A 9,352-nucleotide genomic window follows, 5' to 3' on the forward strand; every position below is an offset into this window, starting at 1 on the left:
TCAGCACCCCAATGTCCCCAAGTCCCACACTTCTAAAATTCCTCCACCTCTAATTTTTATCATTCTACAACTCCAAACCACCAAAATCCCAAAATTCCAAACTACTAAAATCCCAAGCGTCCATCCTCCAAAACTTGCTTAACTCCAAAATTTCAAAGCGACAAACTAGCAGCACCCCAAAATCTCCAAGTTCCAAACTCCCAAAATTCCTCCACCTATAATTTCCATCATTCCACAACTCCAAGCTCCCAAAATCCCAAACTTAAAAAATTCCAATCTACCAAAACCCCAAACTTCCAACATACAAAAATTCCAAAACACTAAACTGCCAAATTTCCACCCTCCAAATCTTCCCTAACCCCAAAATCCCAAAGTGTCCAACTACCAACTAAATATCCAAATCCGTGTCCCTAAATCAACATAAAGTGCCCGTCCAGCAGAAGACGTAGGTGCATCGATCGCCCAGCAGCAGGTGCAGTCTATAATCGTTCACTTCTCACCTTCGCGACGGGCACCAGGGCAAGTCTCTATCCGTAAGTGCCCTCAGTCAATTGCTCAGGTGTAATTTTGTTCGGCTCTGGCTGGTTTGCTCTCAGCCATTGCTACGAGAAGCCTCTCTTCATACGGAGTTTCCACTTTGTAGGCTACCTCTACGTGTGTCGACTAAAACTTGGATTAGTTTGCTTTCAGCTTCGAATGTCATTTAAACTGGCCACTCAGGTCGGTATTCCTCCCTTGGCTTCTCTCTCTGCTTCCAAAACTTGAATCACGTCCCTCGCACATGTGGTTGACGTTACACTGATTAGCGATGAATTAACCTCTAGACTGACGGTTATGTAGGTGCGTGTCTGGTAAACGTATCAGCTCATTAAGCATTAACAATGCCTTGTCGTATGTAGTTTTGATGTATTGTGATTCGTGAGAAGTGTGATATTCGTTTAATCGATTTGTTGTGATATGTTTTTTATGGTGTTTTTGGTTAATAATTAATAGAAATTGTGAATAATGGTTTGATGTGTAAGTTCTATACAGGTCTCTTTTTATTTAGAAAAATATTTATGCACTCAAATTTAAATTGTAATATGGTAATTATGGCTGGAAATGAATTCTTGTTGGTTAATACAAGGATTGTGACTACTATTTTTTATTTGGTCGAAAACTATTAATGTACGTCTTCGAAAATATTCATCTATGTGTCTATGTAAAGATATGTCATACTGTGTATGTGTAATAAAATAAAATACCCTACTGACTACTGTAGCATATAATAATTTTGACACACACCAAAGCACTACGAAAGTCACATCAATTTGCAAGTTAAAGTTTGATAAAAACGGCTCCATAAATCGTTCCTCGCTACAAAATGGTCGTCGGTACCGCGCAACCATAACCTCCAAACAAATGTTTCCTAATGAAAATTTAAAGAGCGTAAATTGAGGGAAGTTTCACATATGCCGTAAATATCGTGTTTCGCAGCAATCTCGGGATTTGAACAACGTGACATTTGAAGGAAACACGATGAAATTCAGGGATTCTAAGCAGCTTAATTCCCATCGAAAGTGGAAGCGCCTTTCGCATACGTAATAGCAAGGTAATAGGAAGAGGAACGGTTAGTTCGACTTGCCAGGGATGTTTCCGTAGTTCTGGCGGGGTTTCAAATTTTCTTACGATCTCACGATTTCCCTGAACTACTATCGGCTTGCTTACGAGGCAATTTAAGTCGCCTCGCGGGATATTCGCGACATTTTCGTCGGATTTGCAAGCTTGTTACTGGGACTTCACCGGGATATAATGCGATCCCGCTATAATTCTCTGCTCCAGTCTCGGGGACGTCCTGATTCCTTTTAGAATTGCACGTCAACGGGGATAGAAGTTCGGACGCTCGTCGGATGCCAGGAATAGTTGCAGCCAAACTTGCGAGCACCGTTTCGTTCGCGTTCGAGAAGTTGGCGTTTCAGTTTTGTACATAAAACTTCTTGAATTACGAAATTTCCAAGTTTACCAGTTTCGAACACGTGTAAATTTACGAATCTTTAAGTGTCCGCATTTTTTTCACAAATTTTAGTTCTGTGTTTTCTTCGAAGAAAATTATTAATTGAACGTACTGCTTCAATCATCCTTACACAAATTTTTTTCAATAATTTTCTTTCATTTTTTCCGTGGTAGCCTTTTATTTTCGAACGTAATAATTTATACAATTTTTGAAAAGGTCACTTTTGTAATTGCTATATATTAATTTTGCACAATTCTATAAAGGAGTTTGTTATTATTAATTATTAATAATACATGAATGTTAACTAAATTATTGCATTAAATTTGTATATTATTACAATATAAATAATACACCATATTCTAACAATATTAATTATTATTACGAAAAGAGCTTTTAATAGAACAATTAACTTATCCACTTTAATTAGAACAATTAATAATCCTCCAGAATTTTGTCACTCGCAAATATTTATCACAAATTCCGTAATGAAGTCTGGTTAATTATTAATCAAAGTATATCAGCAACGGCGTTAAAGAGCACAGCGTGCTTTTAATGATCCGCGTCTCGTGTTTATCATCTAATTAACGAGATACAAACACATCCCTTCAGGATCTAATAAGAAGCTGGCAAGTTCTCGGATTGCCTTTGAAACAGGCAGAAACAGTAACTCTAACAACGCCTTAATGAGCTCTATAATTTCGCATTGTGCTCGTTAACCAGTTCCTAAGAACCCTTCTTCCCAAAATCGATTGTATCTCCTCGCTTTGTTGCTATCCCCTGACTAGAAGGATCAGAGATTGAGTACTCTCTTATTATCGCTTCTAATGAGTTCTATTTAAAGAATCGATTGTATACTCGTTCTTGTGTTTTTGTTGACAAAAAATATTATATTGATAAGTTTAAATTTAACTTTAACCCTTAAATGCATATAGTTGTATAAATGCAACATACCAGTTTTAATCTTATAAATTATATACAAAATGTAGGAAACCTGCAATGAGTAGTGTTGCAGATATGCCACGTACCAATCAAATACACAATAGCGTCATCTGTTCGTTTTTATTTGAATCAACCGCTTTCAAGGTATTTTGTTAGTTGATAACTTTTGGTAAAATTAGAAAATTATGCATTTAAGGGTTAAATTACTTTATGAAGTGTATTTGTTACCGTGAAAGATCGAAATTGGAGAATGTCGACTTTCACCGGTGAATGTCAACACATACCAAATACGTCGGTGAAAGACCGAATATTTTATTACATTCTTGTACATTCGGACCTTCACCGGTGTATGTCGACAATCACAGATATGCTCTAGTGGAGGTCTAAAAGAGAGGAGCCGACAAAGAAGCGACTGGCTCTCTCCCGCCAAATCATGTGTTCTGCTGGGAGTCAGTCAGCTTTGTCAATTTTATGCAAGCTTTGATGATGCGAGCAACGTTTTCTTAATTTTTTTTCCAATACCGTAATTTATACTGAATGGATACTGCAGTAAATCGTGATCTTTTTCTTGAAAAGTTAAATGCATTAATTGCGGGTAAACGAGAAGACAATTGTTTTTATTTTTCTCAAGAAAAGTACTCTAAAATACTTTCTGAAGTGGTTTCTGCTAAAACTAAGTGCAACACACCTTTGGATTACATGCGATTAAAACGTTTTGACGTTTTAAAAATTAATGATGAAAGGAAATTAATTGTACCATTAAAATCAGGGGAAACGAATATACAGTATTATGTTACCAATGAAGAATTGTTCAGTATACTATATGAAACTCACGCCAGAATAGGCCACGGAGGAAGAACACGTATGCTTAGAATGTACTATGCGTTTTAAATTCTTGGTCTCTCCTCTCAGAAAGAGAGGCGAAAAAGTTACGTCACCCTTGTGACGTTTTATAGCGACTGAATTACGGAGAAGAAAATATAAATCTCCGACATGTTCAACATTCACCATTAGCGCATGGTGAATGTCGACATTTACCGGTGTAAGTCAGAAATAAGGGTATTTAGCAAATATTTCGGACATACACCAAGCGACTATATGAATGTTGACATTCAACGGTGAAAGTCGACATTCTCCAGATTTCGGTCCTTCACGGTAACATATTCATTATTGACGTGAAAAAGTGAATTTTATTGTTAAATTTAAAAATAAAATTTTTGTTGAGAAATTTTAATAATCATCAATTATTAATATTCAAGAATGATTTTTACACATAAATTTATATTCAGATCTAACATTAATTTGTATGACAAATAGTGATTATTATTGATGAATAAATACTTTAATTTTTTACTTAATTCATCCATTGAAATTCTTAATTAATATCAAAGTATGAATTTATATACGAATTTATATTAAGATCTGACACGTAAAGATACAATAAAAAATTAAATCTCTAAATTTACAAATTGAAAAATCCTCAAAATGAACGATTATAAAAATACAAAATTTTTCAATATTCAAGTTTGTTCACCAAATATGAACTGATAGCAATACTAAATCAAAGATTTCAGAATTTTAAAAAACGTAGAACAATCTCATTCTTCAAACTGAACTTTGAAACAGAAAAGTGGCAAAATATTTTCCGAAACGACGAAAGCCTTCGGCAAATATTTTCAAGCCATACGAACAGTTAACGAGATTATGAATCGATACGGCAATGTATTCGCATCGATTTTTCCAACGATTCCAGAGTTTACCCGACATTTAGCCCGCTTTTTTTCCTTTGACGATTCGTCCCGGCTAAAAACGCGGCCATTTGTGATATTTTGAGCTATCAATTTCTTTTCGCGATGCAAACGGATTAATAACACGTGTGATTTCCTTTTCATTCCCTGTTTTCCGTGGATCGATTTCCGTTTGAAAAAACAACCGTTCATCGCCCGACGCGGATTTTTCGTACACGATGAATTTCGTCCTCGTTTTTTCCTCTGATTAATTGCGTTTGTCGCTTCGCTAGAACGGCACGACTGTGAATTAAGCTTAATCACATTTTTCAACGAACGAATCAAGCTCGATTGTGCCTTTAATCGGATAAATTAAACTGTGCCCGCTGTTTCGACGACCGGACGGATCAAGTTTAATTTTTCCCTTATCTCGTTGGTTTTTTGGTTCGGTTAATAAAATCAGAGCATACTAATCGATTAACAGTGATACCCGTTTCCATTTTTTATACCAAATTCGCAGAATAATTTTTACTGTTTTCCATATTATTCTCTCACCTCTATATTTTTTATACAAAATATTTCACGCTGTAAAATACAGAAAATTTAACAAAATGGTTGTGCAAATAATACAACAAAAATTGTTAAAGTATATAAATAAAAAATTGTTTCTCTGTAATTAATTACGTTTTTCTATATTAAAATTGCTGTTGCTTTTGAAAATGAAAACATGCTGTGCAAAGTTTAAAACTGAAAAAATAACACTGAAAATTAATCAGTTTTCACTTTTGATAGACAAAACTGTATATTTATAGTAGATTTATAAATAAACTAGTTAACAAGGTTCATAATTATATATAATAAAAGATAAGATAGCTATTTGATGCTGATGGTGGTACAATTAAATATATTTTAAATTTATTTCTATTGAAAGTGAGGTTATGTTCAGTTTTCACTTTTGGTAGACAAGACTGTAAACTTATAGTAGATTTATAAATAAACTAGTTAACAAGGTTCATAATTATATATAATAAAAGATACCATAGCTATTTGATGCTGATGGTGGTACAATTAAATATATTTTAAATTTACTTCTATTGAAAGTGAGGTTATGTTCAGTTTTCACTTTTGATAGACAAAACTGTATATTTATAGTAGATTTATAAATAAACTAGTTAACAAGGTTCATACTTATATACAATAAAATGAAAACATGCTGTGTAAAGTTTAAAACTGAGAAAATAACACTTGCACAAAATTTGTTTTTTAATCTTACAAACTATGAAAAAATAATTAGAAAAATAAATCAAAAGTTATTTGAAAAATCGTCAACAATTAAATTTTATTGAATTATCAGATCCAATGAAAATGACTAAAAATTCAGACCCCTAAAAAATGAAAGCGAAGAAATATTTGTACATTCCGACAACTTTGACTCTCTTCCACAAAAATCACAAACCTTTCAAAACTGAGGTTCGCTATTAATTCATTCTGCAAAAGTAACTTTTTCTTCATAAGATCTAAGACTTCGTAATGAGACAAAACAAAATGTCGGAAAAAGCGGAACAAACAACAGGGGTGAACGCAATCAATAAGAAAAAGTTTCACGAAGTTTCGCCAAGTTTTTCGGTAAGAAACCGAGTTTCCCCCGCGACAAGAGTACCTTCAAGTTCAAAGGGTTAATCTTCAATAAACACATAACAATTCTCTTTTATTTGATAATCTCGAGTTTCGAGGGAAATAGTTTTTTAATCGTTCTCTCGGTTAAACGTCCCCTTGCTCGTTCCCCAACGTTGTCACGTAAATTCTCGAAATTGCGGTTGTTTAGAATGGCGAGCAGGACACCCGCGATGAAGCAGAAAGCGGTAATAACGGGGCGCTATTTAATTACCATGAATAACGTTGCAGACCGGTTACGATCGGCGCAAGCCAGAATACGCTGCTTCATTTACTTTAAACGAATTTCGCGCCACGGATATAATTAATAATAATTACAATAACAACAGAAGGATTTGGGTAATGAGACGGTTATTTCACGACGCCTGGACAATTTTATGGATCTGGAGGAGGATCGGGGAAATGTTGGAGAGCTGAGAAGCTGGGGGTATGATAGTGTTGGAAGGTTTATGGAGATTTTAGATTTTGAGAGATGAATATTTGGAAATTTTGAGATTTGGAGAGTTGGGGTTTTGGGGATTTAGAGAATTTGGGATTTGGAGATTTGGGGGTTTGGAGGGGTTGGGAATTTGGAGATTTGGGGATTTGGAGGGGTTGGGAATTTGAGGATTTTGGGATTTGGAGGGGTTGGGAATTTGAGAATTTTGGGATTTGGAGGGGTTGGGAATTTGAGGATTTTGGGATTTTGGAAATTTGGGGAATTGGGAAATTGGGAATTTGTGGATTAGGGAATGTGGAAATTTGGGAATTTGAGAATTTGAGAATTTTCCATCTGGGAATTTAGGAATTTGGGAATTTGAGAATTTTAAACTTTGAGAATTTAAGAATTTGAGAGTTTGAAAATTTGAGTATTCTCTTCAAAACTCTCAAACTCCAAACCACCCACAAACCCCAAGTCTCCATAAACAAACTAAAATATCAATCTAAAAATGAATATATACCTTCCATTCCCAACTGTATAAGTTATTTCAATTTACTTTCATCTCACCAAACGACACAAAAAGCTTAAGTTTAAATTCAGAAACGTACTCATAAGATTTCATAAGCTACGAAACGTGGAAATCGTTTCTAAGCTAAAGAAAGTCGCCTGCTACTCTCTTCTACTAGACTTGGGACTCATTAAGATCGATATCTGTAACTCTGTACCATAAGTATGGAGTCCTATAACGCAAGGGTCGTCGCTATCGATTTCCAGCAGTCGAAGGAAGTCGTTGAAATTGATTTTCATGAACTCGAGGTCGTCGAGATTGGTTTCTACGACCGAGACTCGCTAGTATTGAACTTTTACGAGCTAAGACACGTTGAACAGAAGAGTACTCGTGATTTCAGAAATCACTGCTATTATTTTCTATTATATTCATATTGAGAATACGGTTCTTTGAGCTGTGACTAATTATGAACTGTGAATTGTTCAATCGAGTTATCTACAAATTTTAACTGTTTTTGTACTGTTGCATATTAAATTATATATATGTGTATAAGTATATGTGGTGGTGGTTATAGTATGTGGTCAAGTATGAGATGTGATGACAGAAAAGTATTAACATAGGCACTAATTATATATATCAATTTAAAGATCAAGGTTTAATAAAAATGGCTATGTAAATTTTTCATTAATTTTTTATAACTGTAACTTAAAATTGTTTTCGTACCATTACATATTACATGATGTACAGGATGTCTCACAACTAGTGTAGGTCCCTGAAATGGGGGGTAGCTGACGCGATTCTGAATAAGATTTTCCTTTGCAAAAATGGGGTTTGAAGCATCGTTTTTGAATTATTAAGGAAAAACACGGACCAATCAGAGTGCGAGGATTACGGGTGCGCAGACGCGAGAACGGCAGCTTCCGATAATGCGTAGTTATCCAACGCGTAGTAATGCAACGTGTAGTAATGCAACGCGTGGTAATCCTAGACGTAGTAATCAAATGCGTAGTAATCCAACGCGTACTAATACGGCGTGTGGATATCCAACGCGTAGTAATCTAGCGCGTGCATATTCTACGCGTAGTAATCTAGCGCGTGCATATTCTACGCGTAGTAATCCTACGCGTAATAATGCAACGCGTGGTAATTCTAAGCGTAGGAATCTAATGCGTGGTAATCCAACGCGTAATAATGCAGCGTGTAGTAATGCAACGCGCGGTAATCCTACGCGTAGTAATCTAATGTATAGTAATCCAACGCGTACTAATACGGCGTGTGGATATCCAACGCGTAGTAATCTAGCGCGTGCATATTCTACGCGTAGTAATCCAACGCGTAATAATGCAACGCGTGGTAGTTCTAAGCGTAGAAATCTAATGCGTGGTAATCCAACGCGTTGTAATGCAACGTGTAGTAATGCAACGCGTGGTAATCCTACACGTAGTAATCCAATGCGTAGTAATCCAACGCGTACCAATACGGCGTGTGGATATCCAACGCGTAGTAATCTAGCGCGTGCATATTCTACGCGTAGTAATCCAACGCGTAATAATGCAACGCGTGGTAATTCTAAGCGTAGGAATCTAATGCGTGGTAATCAAACGCGTAGTAATGCAACGTGAAGTAATGCAACGCGTGGTAATCCTACACGTAGTAATCCAATGCGTAGTAATCCATCGCGTAATAATACGGCGTGTGGATATCCAACGCGTAGTAATCTAGCGCGTGCATATTCTACGCGTAGTAATCGAACGCGTAATAATGCAACGCGTGGTAGTTCTAAGCGTAGGAATCTAATGCGTGGTAATCCAACGCGTAGTAATGCAACGTGTAGTAATCCAACGCGTAGTAATCCAATGCGTAGTAATCCAACGCGTAATAATACGGCGTGTGGATATCCAACGCGTAGTAATCTAGCGCGTGCATATTCTACGCGTAGTAATCGAACGCGTAATAATGCAACGCGTGGTAATTCTAAGCGTAGGAATCTAATGCGTGGTAATCTAACGCGTAGTAATCCAGCATGTGGATATCCAACGCGTAGTAATCCAACGCGTGGATATTCGACGCGTAGTAGTCCAACGCGTAAT

General features: G+C 36.0%; 1 protein-coding gene across 1 annotated transcript in view; it reads right to left on the reverse strand.

The window, feature by feature from the left end:
* The window catches only part of LOC100881827 (dipeptidase 1), a 194,241-nt gene that overhangs the window by 55,457 nt on the left and 129,432 nt on the right, over positions 1–9,352 (reverse strand). The window lies entirely within an intron of this gene.

Source organism: Megachile rotundata, chromosome 3 (genome assembly GCF_050947335.1).
Source record: "Megachile rotundata isolate GNS110a chromosome 3, iyMegRotu1, whole genome shotgun sequence".
NCBI classification, from domain to species: domain Eukaryota; kingdom Metazoa; phylum Arthropoda; class Insecta; order Hymenoptera; family Megachilidae; genus Megachile; species Megachile rotundata.